The sequence below is a fragment of the Pipistrellus kuhlii genome, unplaced genomic scaffold (assembly GCF_014108245.1).
Source record: "Pipistrellus kuhlii isolate mPipKuh1 unplaced genomic scaffold, mPipKuh1.p scaffold_m20_p_21, whole genome shotgun sequence".
NCBI classification, from domain to species: Eukaryota; Metazoa; Chordata; class Mammalia; order Chiroptera; family Vespertilionidae; genus Pipistrellus; species Pipistrellus kuhlii.
The window spans coordinates 4473972-4482008 of record NW_023425520.1 but is presented as its reverse complement, the minus strand read 5'-3'; the positions used below and the strand labels follow the sequence as shown (position 1 = coordinate 4482008).

Here is an 8037-nt window from a genome sequence, read left to right as displayed (position 1 = left end):
AAGTGGTTTACTGTGTTTCTTTCTGTCTAGATTGATAGATAGATGGATAGATGGATAAATAGGGGAAAATGGCTGATACAGATCATGGTAAAATTATCTTCTCTGGGCATTGAAAATATACACACCCTATATTGATTTCGGTGGAATGCAAAGGGGAAAATCAAATGGTTTGTACCGCTCTCTTTTTTTGCCTAGCGCAGTCATGGCTCGTGGTCAAGTGTGTAGCACCTCTAAAGCATTGGATGCTGGGTACACTGACCGATGTGTCTGCTCCTCGGCCATCTACCAGTCCCCAGAAGCTGAGAGAGTGTCTCCCTCTCGTCATTTTCTTAAGGGACAGACTTAAGTATGCTCTAACAGGTAATGAAGTAAAGATCAGCATGCGGCGGTTTATTAAGATCGATGGCAAAGTCCGAACCGATGTAACCAACCCTGCTGGTTTTGTGGATGTCATCAGCAGTGACAAGACTGGAGAGAATTTCTGCCTGACCTATGACACCAAGGACCACTTTGCTGTTCGTCGTATGACACCGGAGGAGGCCAAGTACAAGTTGTGCAAAGTGAGGCTGATCCTTGTGGGCATGAAAGGAATCCCTCGTCTGCTAACCCGTGATGCTTGCACCATCACTACCCTGATCCCCTCAGGGTGAACGGCACCACTCAGATTGATTCGGAGACTGGCAGAATTACTGATTTCATCACGTTTGACACTGGTGACCTGCGTATGGTGACCGGAGGTGCTAACCTGGAAGAATTGGCATCATCACCACCAGAGAGAGACACCTGGTTCTTTTGACGTAGTTCATGTGAAAAATGCCAATGGCAACAGCTTTGCCACCCCCGCTGCCCAACATTTTTGTAATTGGCAAAGGCAACAAACCATGGATTTCCCATCCCTGTGGAAAGGGTTACTGCCTCGCCATTGCCGAAGAGAGAGACAAGAGACTGGTGGCCAAACAGAGCAGTGGATGGAATGAGCTCTAGGTGACATGACTGGAAAAGTCTTTGTACTTAAAGAGAATATAGCATTTTAAAAAATGATCTGTAGCCGAAACCGGTTTGGCTCAGTGGAGAGAGCGTCAGCCTGCGGACTGAAAGGTCCCAGGTTGGATTCCGGTCAAGGGCATGTACCTTGGTCACTGACACATCCCCAGTAGGGGGTGTGCAAGAGGCAGCTGATCAATGATTCTCTCTCATCGGTGTTTCTAACTCTCTATCCCTCTCTCCTCCTCTCTGTAAAAAAAAAAAAAATTAATAAAATATATACATTTTAAAATGATCTGTAGATTTCCCTTGCCATTCATATGCCAGAATTAAAGTGAATAATATCTGAAGAATTGTAAAGGGAAAATCTTAAGGCTAGAAAATTCTATAAATTGAAATGGCAACAGGAAGCTGTTTTCATACCTACAGCGACTGTGAAAGTCTAGCTCCCAGACATTCTGCTGAGGAGATGGACCCATCATGGCCTGCCTGCGGGCGAGGCCAGAAGGACGGACACGGGCAGACACTGTTGGCAGGCAGCCTGTCAATGTTTGGCACAGCTTCAATCTCAAGACTTTTTGGGAAATACACAATTAACTGAAATTGTTTTTTCTAATGACTTGTTTTCTCTTGGACAGCTTCCAGCTAATCACAATCCACTCTTTCTGTACTGGTGCCTTTCCCCTTTCTTCCCCTCTTCCCGTTTCCTTACATAAATCCTTCCCTCCACACTCGCGCCTCCTGTTTAAACTTTGTTCATTGATAAGAATCTAATGACTGTCTCCTTGGTGTACTTGAGAGTTAGTTATATAACTCTAAATGTTTTTAAGTTATGTTTTGATGTTCATTATCCTTCCTGGGAAGTTATGAGAAAGCATAATCCCAGACAACCAAGAGATGATTCAAACTAAACGACTCACAACTGGGATGTCATGAGAGAAAAAGTTTCATGTTGTGCATCTAATTTGCTTTCTCGTTTAATTAACTGAAACAATCACAGCAACAAAATGGCACACATATATATTTCTTGAAAGGAGGACTACAGAATGCAAAAACAAAAGCATTTAAAAAAAATTAGGTTAGGATAGAAACTGGAAAGCATTCTAAAGTGTGGAAGACAAGAAAAAGGGCATAAAATTGTGACAATGTCAACAAGCACTTTTTTCTCCAAGTAACTGATAGAACTGTGGGACATCCTATATAATAAAAGGCTAATATAATATGTGAATCGACCAAACTGCAGAACAACCGCTATGAAGCACATTGACCACTTGGGGGCAGACTCTCAACACAGGAGCTGCCCCCTGGTGGTCAGTGTGCTCCCACAGGGGGAGCGCCACTCAGCCAGAAGCCAGGCTCACAGCTGGCAAGCACAGCAGTGGTGGTGGGCGCCTGTTCCATCTCCGGGGCAGTGCCAAGGATGTCCAACTGTCAGCTTAGGCCCACTCCCTGCACGGGCCTAAGCTGTCAGTTGATTCCCCAAGGGGTCTTGGGCTGTGAGAGGGGTGCAGGCCAGGCTGAGGGACCGCCCTGAGTGCACAAATTTTGTGCACCAGGCCTCTAGTTGGTTTATAAATACCTAGCACATAGCAAAATATTACAAAGAAAAAAAGAAGAGCTTAAAAACAAACAAAAAGAGGTGATAAAAGTAACACTAAAAAAAACAAACAAAAACTTGTGTGCATGTTTAGGGGGAGCATGAGATTTCTGTAGTACTATCAACAATAAAAAATATATTTAAAAAGAAAAACACATTTGTGACAAAACCATAAATGGGATAGATTCTATTACAACCATTAAATTGATTCAAAAAGCAAAAATGTCATTTTATATTCTTTACCAAACTCACATCTGGAACAACTCTATGAAAATTCATTTAAGGATCTAAATAAAATACTCAAAACATTACACAAACTTAACAGGGAAAAACTAGAGAGACAAGACTGAGATATCTGCTACTACCTCTATTATTCACCATTTTGTTTTCATCGAGGCTCTAAGAAAAGCGATTAGACAAAAAAATAAATAAAAGAAAGAAAGGAAAAAAGAAATAAAAATTTTTAAATGTTTGGAAATTTGATGAGTTTAAATTACCATTGTTTGCAGAATATTTTTTCCACCTAAAAATCCAAAATAAATCAACTAAAAAAACTCTTATAAGCAAGAACTGTTTCCAGCAGAGGATGTGGGAGTGACAACAGAAAGACAGAAAGAAGCGGGAATGGGGAAGACTGTAGAGAAAGGTGCGACTAGGAAAATGTGGAGAAGGGAGAGGGCTGGGAGAGGTGAAGAGGCCGGAGGAAGAAAGGAATGAGAAGTCCACCCCCAGTCCCTGCTCTACCTGATTGGCTTCTGGTGTGCCACGAGCTGCTGAGGTGGGTCTCCCTCCCCAATGCCACCCCAACCTCTATTGTGTTTGTTGTTCCCAGGAGACCATTGCATCAGGCTTGCCCAGAGTTCCAGCTTCCTTAAAGGGCCAGAGTCAGGGAACCCACATGTAGCATCAGTCTGGAAGATGGACTGTGGGGCTCAGGCTTGTCCTCATCTCAGCCTCCAAACTCCTGCAACTCCTTACAGTGCTTTGCAGGGTCTCCATGGTGATACAACATCGCAGATGTTTGCAAACGCAGATCCCCAGTTCAAGTGCCACCTCACATTCTGCTGCAGTGGACCTAAGGGGCACGAGGAAAGAAAGATGAATATTAAGATTCTGCAATGGCATAGGACATGCCTATGTTTAAAAAGTTTGGAGGAACAACATGGATCTCCTCTAAAGAAAGACAACAGAAAAAAAAATATTGCAAGAAAACACACTAAATTGCGGGTGTGGTTGTCTCTGGGTGATTTTATTATGACTTGTTTTGTTTTTTTTCTTTAGACTTCTGGACTTCTCACACAAATTCTCTATAATATATATATAGCGCCGAAGTCGGTTTGGCTCAGTGGTAGAGCGTAGGTCTGCGGACTGAAAGGTCCCAGGTTCGATTCTGGTCAAGGGCATGTACATTGGTTGCGGGTACATCCCCGGTAGGGGGTGTGCAAGAGGCAGCTGATCGATGTTTCTCTCTCATTGACGTTTCTAGCCCTCTATCTATCTCACTTCCTCTCTGTAAAAAAAACAATAAAAATATGGAAAAAAGGTGTTCAAGAGAGATTAGCACCCAATTAAAAAAAATTCTATATGTAGAGAATATGTGTAATCCTATATAATAAAGAGGTAATATGCAAATTGACCCACACGCCTTGCATTACAAGATGGCCTCCCCCACATTGTTATAAGATGGCTACCACAAGATGGCCACCCACATCATGACAAGATGGCCGCCTCCACATTGTCACAAAATGGCTGGCAGGGGAGGGCAGTTGGGTTGACCAGGCCTGCAGTGGAGGGCAGTTGGGAGTGATCAGGACTGCAGGGAAGCATTTAGATGTCAATCAGGCTGGTAAGGAAGCAGTTAGCGGGCAATCAGGCACCCAGGCAGGCAAGTGGTTAGGAGCCAGCGGTCCTGGATGGTGAAAGGGATGTCTGACTGCAGATTTAGGCCTGATCATCACCTGGAGGTGGAGGGGTGTCCCAGATTGGAGAGAGTGCAGGCTGAGCTGAGTGACACCGCCCCCCCCTCACCCCCAAGTCCACAAATTTGCATGCACCAGGCCTCTAGTCTCTAATAATAAAAGGGTAATATGCAAATTGATTGAACAGCTGAACGGCGGAACGACCATCAGGATGACCTTCCAAATAAGCCAGGGCTCTGAGGGCATAGGCAGTCAGTGCTGTGAAGGCCTACCCTTGCACAAATTTTGTGCATCAGGCTTCTAGTTCTATAATCTACACTAATAAAAGAGAAATATGCAAATTGGTTATATCTCCACGACACCCACTAGCCAGTCAGGTGTGAGTATGCAAGTTAACTCAACAAAGATGGTGGGTTAATTTGCATATGTGGGCACGGAGCAAAGTCTAAAGGCTTCACCCAAGTGAAGACTGAAGACTGAAGACTGAAGAGGCTTGGCTTCTCCACTGTGGCCAGAGTGAAGGCCTGGGTCCAAGGTGCCGGAGAAAAACTGGTGCCAGCAGCCAGGGTATGGAGGTCCGATTGCACGAATCTTTGTGTAACGGGCCTCTCGTATATGTATAAATGTATGTTGTTTTTATAAGCAGAGATAATATACCTGTTTTTGTTTTCCCAAATCATTCGAAGGTAACTACATGCAAATTCAGCAAAACCTTTTAAACTTAACAGTGCAGCAAACATTTTAAAAATGACACCCTCTCAATTGCAAACTCCACAGACTTCCACCCCTTCCCAGTGGTGCAGGATTTCATTTACATGAGTTGAGGCAGCGTTTACGCAGCAGGGGGTCCCGGGGAATTCTGGGCTCTGCATTCTCGTTTACTGGGCCTCGCCCTTTCCGTATACTTCCATGTTGAACCTATTGCAGTCCCTGGTTTTCACCCCCATTTTACAAGCATAAAATTGGGCTTCCTACATTCAATAGATGGTAGGTTGATCTGCTACTTTCAAATTCGGGGAGATGATCTCAAATCATGTGTTCTGTCCTCTATTCCAGTAATTTCCCAATAGATCTTAAGCTTTGAAACCCTTGGTTCAAACAAATGCCACCCTGATGTACAGTTTGCTAGTGTAGTAAGATAGGAAGAAGCTAGGGAAATTCCAAAGGCAGGAGGAACAGAGAAACTGAGACTAGAAGATTAAACAAGGCAAACAGTTTGGGCAGCTTGCAGCCAGTTTGCAGTCAGATCTAATTTTCCCCAAATAAGGACATTTTAGAACAAAAGGCTAATGTCTCTCCTCCCTAACCAAAGAATACATAGCTTAAATAACTCTGGAGCCGCTAAGGCAGGGCAGGTGGGGAAAGGAAGGAAAGAAGGGAGGGTTTATCTCACTTGCTAAACAAAGCAGTCAGCCAGTTTTTTGTTTTGTTTCTTTTGGAAAGGGGGAGTGAAGGGGAAGTTTTTATCTCACTGCTTAAGCAGAGAAACCAGCAGACTTCAGTCTTGGGGCTTGTCAAAATGAAATTGCCAGATGCTTCTCATAAATTCTGAAATCTCTCTCTCTCTCTCTCTCTCTCTCTCTCTCTCTCTCTCTCTCTCTCTCTCTCTCTCTCTCACACACACACACACACACACACACACACACAGTAAAAGGGAGACCTTGAGATCTAGTCTGCACTAAGTTATCTGGCAAAGGAACTTTAAAACCTATAAGCAGAAAAGTATAAAAGTATAAAAGTATAAAAGGTTAAACCTCTACCAGGCAACACTTCTCAGATTAATTGAGGGCCCGTCTGTGCTTCAGGGTTCACAGTGGGAGCAGCCACTCATCCCAATCAGCTCAGTGGCACTCCTACTGTGGTAGCGCACTGACCACCAGGAGGCAGCTCCTGCACTGAAATGCTGGCAGAGGCCATTATTCCTTTCCTGAGCCGGTCCCCTGCAGAGCCTGCAGGTGGGCACCGTATCAGAGCCTTTGTCAATCTGGCTACCATTGTTCACCTCATCCTCGTGATTCCCTGAGACCCTGCTCCACCCAACATTTGGACCCACTCAAGAAGTTTCCAGTGGCTTTTCTATACACATGGCCTGTCTTGGCTCATGCTTCAGACATTTCTAAAATCTCTGAAACAAGCAGCATTTGTGTTAGTGTGCCCCCTACCTCTCACTAACGAGCCCTAGGCCCAGCATCAGTGGCAGCCGGACTCAGTTCGCAGCTTGGCCCCTCCTGGGCCTCTCCAAGCTCAGCACAAGTAGCAGTCATCTGCAGATCTCTTTGCAGATCATGCAGGGTGGCCAGGGCAAAATATAGGCAGTGGCTGACCTTGGTCTGCACCTTCCTAGAGGTCCCAGAGGTGGCAACACCCTGTGCACAGCTTCAAACCATATTGAAGCACCACCCAATCATCTCCACAAGTGACACACTCAAGGGTGGTTGGGGAGAAATCTGAGGGCACCAGAGCTCTGCTGAAGTAAGTCCTGTTCCATGGGGTGGGCAGATATCCTTCACAGTAGTAGTAGCCAGTCCTTGCAGCTGACTGGCCTGGGGGTGAATCCCTCCCATTGACTGACAACAGCAATCAATGCTCAACAGGAGGGTGTGCATGGCCTACACAGGGTGAGGGATATGGGGGCACCTGGAGTGCACAGCTTGGGTGTATGGGGTAGCTGTGCCACTGGATCTACAGGATACCTACTCCCTAAGGCCAGTCTACCAAACTGGAAACCAACAAACCCAAATTCCCCTGCGAGCTCTGTGACCTTGACCTTGGGCAAATCACCTAGGCTTCCATGTCCCCACTTGTGAAATGGAGGCTTTCCACACATTTGCTGAGGCTCCTCAGGGCTCGCAGGTTCAGGTAGTTTGTTTGCAGGAGAAGATAAGGAGCACGCTCTCCTCCAAAGAATAGCTGCAATTGAGTAAAAATGAGATGCTGTTGAGGATAGAGTAAAACACTTCAGAGGCACAGAGAGCTGCCAAGCTCAGCCACGAACCTCAAAGCCAAGCTTCGCTGGGTTCCTTGTGAGTCAGCAGTGCTGCCAGCAGCCTCATCCTTCTGAATAGCTTTGGGGATTTTCTCTTTCCATTTTACCTTGATTACATTTCCAGCAGATTGAACCAGAATGTCTTGATCTCTTGGGGGTAGGAGTGGGGAGTCTGCTCAACCTTGAACTCAGCGCTGCAGGCAGGCAGTGATCAACAGCTGCAGTGTAACTCTTACTCTTCTGCCTCACAGCAGGGCATCTGACTCAGAGCCCACCCAGGTCCCAGGCCTGTGGCTAGGAGCCCCTTTCAGGGAGGCCCAGGAGGCTCTGAGGCTTTGCCCTTCCCCCAACCTCCCCAAATGCACACTTTCCCCTCCCCCAGCACCTTCTCTCTCTACCGTCCCCCAGCCAGCAGTGATGGGGACTCTCCAGCCACCTTTCCAGGCTTGGCATTGCTGTGGCACTGCACTGACTCCTGTCACAAGGCAGCAGGGGATTTGAGAAAAGGGAGAAGAGGACCATACAGGGGGACACTAAGACCATCAGAATTT

The 8037-nt window shown here is 45.9% G+C and overlaps 1 pseudogene; it reads left to right on the top strand.

The window, feature by feature from the left end:
• Nucleotides 1-321: 321 nt before the first annotated feature.
• On the top strand, nt 322-1010 carry LOC118726024 (annotated as a pseudogene).
• The last annotated feature ends 7027 nt before the right edge of the window (nt 1011-8037 follow it).